The sequence below is a fragment of the Cupressus sempervirens genome, chromosome 4, assembly GCF_028749045.1.
Source record: "Cupressus sempervirens isolate cs-2001-9-10 chromosome 4, ASM2874904v1, whole genome shotgun sequence".
Classification (NCBI taxonomy): Eukaryota; Viridiplantae; Streptophyta; class Pinopsida; order Cupressales; family Cupressaceae; genus Cupressus; species Cupressus sempervirens.
In genome coordinates, this window is record NC_143121.1 from 687,589,611 (window position 1) to 687,598,978 (window position 9,368).

The following is a 9,368-nucleotide window of genomic DNA, read 5'->3' on the forward strand; positions in this document are numbered from 1 at the left end:
AACCAGCAAGTTTGAAGTGGATTTTATCAATCAACAAGTTGCAAAAGCTGTCAAGAGGGGTTAAGCCCAAAGGCAAACCTAGATAGGTTTTAGGAAGAGAACCACTCTCATAGCCAATATTCTTTTTGATCTTATTTTGTCTAGCCTCACTAACATTGATAAATAAAATCACACTTTTACTCCAATTAATGATTTGACTAGTGGCTATTCCATAGTCACTCAAAGCCTTCTTAATGTTCCTAGCATTCCTCACTAAAGTCTCCCCCATAACAATAGAGCCATCAACAAATTGTTGATGTGAACACACAATGGTAGAAGATGAAGGATTGAGGTCCAAAAAGTCCCCTTTCATCACCATATTATTTACAAATCTCCCCAAGAATTCAACCAAGATAACAAAAAGAATAGGAGAGATTGGATCCCCTTGTTTAAGACCCCTTGAAGCCTTAAAGAAGGAGGTAGGGGTCCATTAACAAGCACCAAGAAAGAAGCTGAAGAAACTAATATGAAGATAAGATCCTAAAATCTCTTATTAAAGCCAAATGCTTCCAAGCCCCTTAGGAGGAAATTATAGTCAACTCTATCATAAGCTTTTGAGAGATCAAGCTTAAGAAGAAACCCTTCCTTCTTTGACACCACTAGAGAATGAATATTTTCATGAATTGATATAATGGAATCCAAGATCTATCTACCTGAAAGAAACCCATTTTGCTGCCTTGAGATGATATTTGAAAGAAGGGAAAGAATTCTTAGTGTAAGAACTTTAGAGATGATCTTATAAAAAGAATTGCACAAGTTAATAGGCCTAAACTGATCCATACTATCAACCCCTAGCTTCTTTGGAATAAGGGCAATAAAGGTCCCATTTAAATCTCTTAGGATGTTTCTAATGCCAAAAAATTCCTTCACACCATTACAAACATTGGCATCAATGATATTCCAGTATTTATGAAAGAACAAAAGAGGAAACCCATCAGGACTAGGGGCTTTGTCACCCTCGAAAGAGAAAGTAGCCTTAGAAATCTCCTTTGAAGAAGTGTTAGTGAACAAATTGTCCTCCAAGAAAACATGTGCAAATTTGACTCTGAATGCCCAAGTGGAAGGACAAATCAACACCAACAATTGAATAGGTTATCCTGGAATTGATAACCTTCCTCTGAATTTTATCGAGTAAAGCTCCCTGTATGAAATATTCAATGAATTATTTGTGAATGCTTTTAACCAGAAAGCATAAAAGCATATGAAACATCTACCTATAAACACAACGTAGATGTGGGAAAAACTAAACAACTACAAGAAATTAAATGGTAAATGACACAAAGTCCATTCATTGTGACATGCTACGAAAGACGAAATCAAGAAACACATTATCCATCTTCTTGAGAAAGTGTAGAAATGAAGATATGGAGATATAACAACATGTTTCAGAGAAAACTAAAGCGACACAAAGATCACAATTAGTGGAAAGCAGATTGCTCAAATTTAAAGTTTTGACAAAAAAATAACTTTCAAGTCTCCCTCCTCTAAAAGCATAAAGATTCATTTTCTATTACAATCACCATTACAAAAAGCTGTAACAAATTGAAATTCTCCTATTGCTAACACACAGTTCAGAACAAGAAAATGAAAACTTGCTCTACCTCCCATAGCTTCACAAGAAAATGGAATAAGAATTTGGAAAACCTCTCCTCCCTACTATAGCATCAAGTCTCTAGTATCGGAGAGAGCATAACCCGTTGAATTCACTTGCTATTGCATATTTATTGTCTTTCTACTTCCTGTACAAACTTTTTCAGTTTCCTCAACTAAATCTTGAAAAAATTTATGATTTCCCATTTCTACTTCTTTTTCTCTCATTTATGTTTTGATAATCTTATAAAACATTGATGTAAACATTTTATAAGAATAATTTGACATATCAAATGAGACTTGGAAACATGGCACATTTTTTCATTATTTCAATATAAAAAAGTTCTTGATGTTGGGCGGATTTAAAATAACTCTGTCAACAAAAATAGGTCTCAGTACAAGAGGCATAACTAATTATCCCATTGTTGCATCTTGCTGAATTTTGGATATGTTATCAGAATCCTAGTTCTACACATTTTCACCAACGTGATTTTGAAAATAGTGTCTAAGTAAAAAGTTAAAGGTCATTCTTTGAGGGTCTATATGACTGTTAGAGAATCCGACTTGCTGAATTAAAATTCCCAGGCACTAATCATTGGGCACCATTTTGAACATGTCTCCCTATTTGCACACATATGCCATGGGTTCATGAGAATTCTAGCTATTTTCATTTCCATGGACCATACAATAGTAATCATTCTAAATTATGCATATTCTTTCTTGAGTAATCCATCCCTCAGGTTTAAATTCAATAGCATCCTTTCTCCATATGCTTTTATTTTTGCTAGTAAGACATCTTCCATTAAGAAAGACTTCAACACACCAAATGGCTAATTTGTTTAATCTAATGTTCTCCATATTTACCAAGCAATCTCTAAGAAGCAGATTCAAATTATGTATTATGGAGTGGCTTTTGAGCATAATGAATCATCTTTATTGACTTTGATAACATGTAACTCTAAGCATTCCCCATAGAATTCTAAATACTGGAGGCCCTAAACTACATCTTTGCTTTAGAGGATCTATCAAAGATTTCACATATTCTTAAAAACAATCATCTAAAACACACCTTCTACACCTTGGACTTCGAAGCTTTGATCTTAATAAACCCTCGAAGTATGAGCTCGAACCTGTGATTCCAAACAAATTGAACCAACTTTGAACCACTAAAAAGAACTCTGAATCTCCACTACGATGATATTTTATCCTCTAGCTGAGGACTGCCACCAAACTATGACCTCTGAACTTCTGTACTAAACTTTGAAAATTTGTTCTAAAATTGGAACTTGGAGCTAGATTTTGCAAACTTGAACCTTTGAAGCCTCTTTGTGAAGTCTTTTGATCCTAAATAAAATGGTCCTTATGCCTCTACTCTAAAGCATAAATCTTGAAGACATTGAATCTGAATCTTGTCTCTAAATTTGCATTTTGAGCCCAAAATCTAAACTTCACTTATTTTAAAATCATGATCATATTGGGTGCTAATAGGGGCTCTAACTGTAGGATTGATTTTGATACAAAATTAGAGAACTCTAGCAATCTTTGGGAGAAGAAGAGTGTCTTATCCATTGGGTGAATAGAGTCAACAAGACGAGAAGATTGGGAGTTTCTTGCAGAGAGGGCAGAGGGGAGCAGGGCAAAACTAGCAAACAAAACCAACAACAAATACCTAAACTACTAGCAAGCACAAGGCTTGCACATTATTCCAACTACACTACACACAACAAAAACTTATTTTCAATATTTACGAAGGTAGGAATAGGACCTACCATGAAACTAGAATAAAGCGAAGAATCATGTGAAACCATTTACTGGTTAAGAGAAATAGGAGCCTTTTTGGATTAGATGTACCTTAATGGAATAGCTCTAAACCATTGCTCATTAACGACTCTTTCAATGAAAACTTCACACTAATTATGTGCATGCATATGCTGATCCAACATTCTTTTTCAAACAACCACAATTCATCATAGTACTCTACTTCACTGAAGAATTGATCTCTCACATTAGCAATATTTGGTTCTACCTCAAGTTGAAAAACATGAAATGAAAAAGCCTCACCAAAAGATGATGTGCAATCCTCAAGACCATTGTCATGCAGATTCAACTCTAGTGTATGATCATGATCATCTCGCAACCATAATGACACCTCCTTCAACATAGGATCAATCCTCAGATATATATCTTCTTCATTCCTTTCAAGGAACTAGCTATCATCAAATATATCATAAATCCTATCCCCTTCTCTTCTCAGAGTGCCATCACACATCTTAACATTACTTTCACAATCCAAATCAACAAGATTATGCATAGGTGGATGGGAAGAAAACTTTTCAATAAAGGCCTCATTCTAAAACTGATTTGAATAGGTTTCTAAGGCAACGTCAAAGAAATGATCCAGCTTGAGTCACAACAAAAATGTACCAATGATTTCTTATTCTTCATTAAAAATTTCTTCCCCCAACTCATCAGCTAAATCACCAATAGATTGGAAGATAGTTTCATATTTCTTTGTCTCAACTAGGAATTTAGCAAGGGCACTTTGTCTAGAGGCATCGTTGTCTCACCTCCATGAAGAATTGAATCACCATTAGAAGAACTAGTTTGAGAGAGGTTTTTCAACTGAAGACATAATAAGAATTTGGCAATGACCTCTTCTTGTTGACCAAATGATGTTTCTTTCTATGCTTCACCTAGACAGTTTACAAACCGAGTGCTAATTTCAGTATCCTCATAATGAGAAAGAAATGTTTCTTCATACACTTTCACCTTGTCATAGTTAAATATTTCATCATCAAACATAAAAATTTCTTGCAATGGCTGATCACTAGTTTGCAAGTATGAGGAATCATCCTCATTCTTCATAGAAATAAGAAGTTCAATCTCAGGCTACATATTGTCCTGAGTCTTTTCATCAAGAAGATTTTTCAAAGAAAGTTGATCAACATTAAAGGTGAAAGATTGAAAATCTGGAGGCAAGTTGTCAACTTCCTCATCAATAGGAACTTCTGAAATAGGGAGGTTATCAACATATTTGAAACTGAAACTCTTAGGATGTGAAGAAAAAGATTTGAAAAAACCTCCATTAAAAATAGTATTACCTACAAATTTTGTTGTTGCAAAGTCTTTAGAATTGAAAGATTCAAGAATAGGATCTCTTTCCACATTCCCCTTCAAAGGATTAATACCCTCACAATCTTTTGTGGCATTTAAAGATTCATTTTCAGACAAGACACCCTAGAAAATATTTCAACTAAAACTTCAAGAAAAGAACAATCACTATGACCTTCTATTGTACCAATTTCAGCATGAGATGAAGAAAGATCTTGAGACAAGACTTCACCATTATCGCTTACCCTTACTCCAGTGTTGTCACGAGTATTCACTTCTTGTAAAATTGGATCAGCATGACACTGGAGTAACTTTGGCTAGATTTCTTCTTTTCTAAAGACTAAATAATTGCATGATATAAAATGAGATGAAATCACTAGGGCTTCCTTGTTGCCAACATCCAATTCTTCTTCAAGCTGCTAGATTTTTCTCTTGTATATTTCCAAATCTTTCAATTTATGATACCTAGCACAGAGGTTTTTCCATAACAGCCAAGGTAGGTCATCAACTTTGATGGGTATATTGTTTTGAACATCTCGAGAAATGCTTTCTTTGAACTTGTCCACAAACTCACGCAATACTTTATCATCTATTTGATAAAGTTTTGGGAGAGAAGGGTTTGGCCTTAATCTCCTCATAACTTTTATGGTTGGCATGGTCTTTACAATAGAGTTTCCAACCTCCTGTACATGGAGATAATTAGAAAATTGAGGAAACAAATGTTAATACTGATCTTCACTTTCGATTCCCCAACAGAGTTGCCAAAAATCTGTTAGTGAACAGATTGTCCTCTGAGAAAATGTGTGCAAATTTGACCCTGAATGCCCAAGTAGAAGGACAAATCAACACCAATAGTTGGATAGGTTATCATGGAATTGATAACCTTCCTCTAAATTTTATCAAGTACAGCTCCTCGTATGAAATATTCAATGAACTATTTGTGAATGCTTTTAACCAGAAAGCATAAAAGGATATCAAACATCTACCTATAAATATAGCGTAGATGTGAAAAAAACTAAACAACTATAAGAAATTAAATGGTAAATGACACAAATTCCATTCACGCTGACGTGTTACAAAAGATAGAATCGAAGAAACACATTATCCATCTTCTTGAGAAAGTGCAAAAATGAAGATATGGAGATATAATAGCATGTTACACAAAGATCATAATTAGTGGAAAGTAGATTGCTCAAATTCAAAGTTTTGACAAAAAAATAACTTTAAAGTCTCCCTCCTCTAAAAGCATAAAGATTCATTTTCTATTACAATCACCATTGCAAAAAGCTGTAACAAATCAAAATTCTCCTATTGCTACCACACAGTTTAGAACAGGAAAATGAAAACTTGCTCTGCCTCTGACAGCTTCACAAGAAAATGCAATAAAAATTTGGAAAACCTCTCCTCCCATCTATAGCACCAAGTCTCTAGTATCGGAGAGAGCGTAACCCCTTGAATTCACTTGTTGCATATTTATTGTCTTTCCACTTCTTGTATAGACTTTTCAGTTTCCTCAATGAAATCTTGAAAAACTTTATGATTTCCTCATTCTTCTTTTTTTTCTCTCATTTATGTTTTGATAATATTATAAGACATTGATGTAAAAATTTTATAAGAATAATTTGACATATCAAATGAGACTTGGACACATGGTACACTTTTACATTATTCCAATAAAAAAAATTCTTGATGCTGGGCAGATTTAAAATAACTCTGTTAGCAAAAATAGTTCTCGGTACAGGAGGCATAACTAATTATCCCATAGTTGGATCTAACTAAATTGTGGATGTGTTATTAGAATCCTAGTTCTCCATATTCTCACCAAGGTGACTTTTAAAAATAGTGTCTGAGTCAAAAGTTACAGGTCATTCTTTGAGGGTCTATATGACTATCAGAAAATCTGACTTGCTGAATTAAAATTCCCAGCCACTAATCATTGGACACCATTTTGAACATGTCTCCCTATCTACACACATATACCATGGGTTCATGAGAATTCTATCTGTTTTCATTGCCATGGACCATACAACAGTAATCATTCTGAATTATGCATATTCTTTCTTGAGTAATCCATCCCTTAGGTTTAAATTCAATAGCATCCTTTCTCCATATGCTTTTATTTTTGCTAGTAAGACATCTGCCATTAAGAAAGACTTCAACACACCAAATGGCTAATTTTTTTAATCTAATGTTCTCCATATTTACCAAGCAATCTCTGAGAAGCAGATTCAAATTATGTATTATGGAGTGGCTTTTGAGCATAATGAATCATCTTTATTGCCTTTGATAACATGTAACTCTAAGCATTCCCCATAGAATTCTAAATACTGGAGGCCCTAAACTACATCTTTTCTTTAGAGAATCTATCAAAGATTTCACATATTATAAAAAACAATCATCTAAAACACACCTTTTGCACCTTGGACTTTGAAGCTTTGATCTTAATAAACCCTCAAAGTATGAACTCGAAACTATGATTCTAAAAAAATTGAAACAACTCTGAACCACTAAAAAGAACTTTGAAGCTCCACTATGATGATATTTTATCCTCTAGTTGAGGAGTGTCACCAAACTATGACCTCTGAACTTCTGTACTGAACTTTGAAAATTGGTTCTAAAATTGGAACTTGGAGTTAGATTTTGCAAACTTGAACATTTGAAGCCTCTTTGCGAAGTCTTTTGATCTTGAATTAAATGGTCCTTATGCCTCTGCTCAAAAGCATCAATCTTGAAGACATTGAATCTGAATCTTGTCTCTAAATCTTCATTTTGAGCCCAAAATCTAAACTTCACTTGTTTTGAACCTATAGGACGGGTCAATTGAACAATTGAACCACTTTGAACTACTTTGAACTGAGGTCCAAAGTGGTTGGAAAACATGAATTACAAGGTTTAAAATCATGATCATTTTGGGTGCTAACAAGAAGGAATGGAAGTAAGGGACAAATTTTGGGCCTTAGAAATACAAGAAGGAATGCACTCTAGGAACATATTCTACTTATCCAAATCCAAATCAGGGTCACCTTGTAACAATCTACTAAAGAACTCCATAGCCTCCTTTTTGATAATCTCTTCATTATCAGTCAATACTTCCTCCATATAAAGTCTAGAAATTCTATTAGCCATCCTATGCTTTAAGGTAGTTAAATGAAAGAACTTGGTGTTATGATCTCCTTCCTTCAAAAAGACCTTTCTAGAATGTTGTCTCCAAAACATTTCCTCCCTAGTTATAAGATCATGAAGTTCAACTAGTTTTTTGCTCTCCTCACCCCTAAAGACCACCTCATAACCATTAGTCTAAATCCTATCTTGAATATCTTTGAATTCCTCCAAAATCCTTTTTTTTTTCTCAAAAATGTTGCCAAAGGTACGTTTATTCCATATCTTAATATTCTTCTTAACATTTTTCAGTTTGGCAGCAACTCTAAACATTACTGTACCTTGCACTTTATTATCCCACCACTCCTTAATAAGGTTCTACAAATTCGGATGAAGAGTCCACATTTTTTGAAATCTAAAGGGAACATTCTTATGAAAATTAAATTTATCAGCAACAAGAAAAATAGGGTAATGATCAGAGCCCACACAAACTTGAGCATTAAGTGGACATTTATATTTCAAAAGCCAATCATAACTAATAAGAGTACAATCCAATCTAACCTGAATTAGATTCTTTCCAGCTCTTTTATTCATCCATGTATACTCAATCCCATGTAAATCAAGATCATGGAGATGATGAAGATCAATAAAGTTCATTAAATCTAATCTGTTATCCAAATTGGTTTGACTACCTCCATATTTTTCAGAGTCCTTTAGAGGGGTATTGAAGTCCCCCATCACCAACCAATTATCCTCAGCAAAAAGCTTTCTCTAATTAGAAATTTCTTTCCACAAAGCCTTCCTCCCCCATTTGGAATTTAGGACATAAACTTTAGTAAGGACCCAACTAAAATTGTCTTTTGAATTGAAAAATTGAACATTCATCATATTTCTGCTTTTAGAAATGAGTTTCCCCTGAATCCATTTATTAATCCAAAAAAGTACCAAACCACCTAATGCTCCTTCAGAATAATTACCAATAATATTTTCTCCCTTAAAAATAGAAAGGCATTCCACCTTATCCTTTAGCATCTTAGTTTCTTGAATAACAAAAATCTCTAGCCTGTTATCCCTAATCATATTTTTCAAAATGTCATGTTTATGAGGGTTATTTTACCCTCGAATGTTACAAGAAATTATCTTCATATTTTTTTTAAAAAAATTGATTCAAGGATGGTTCTTTGACTACCATCAACAATGCTTCTATTAGCCCTAGCTATTCTCCTCTACAAATTGGAAGGTTTTCCAACGGAAGATGGAGAAGACCCAACATCACCATTCTTGAAAGTAGATTGACCATTCTTAGATGAAGAACTTCCCTATTTACCATTAAAAGCTTTTGACTCCCCATTTTTGGAATCTTCTTTAGATCCTTTCTTATTATTTTTCACTGGAGTAGGGTCCTCATCTTTTTTATTACCTCTTTTCCTTCCTTTAGTCTGTTTACCAATCGCAGTCTAGTTGGTATCAAAACTATCATCTTCCCACACTACTTCCTCAACATGAGAGACAGTTACAAGGTCCTCGAC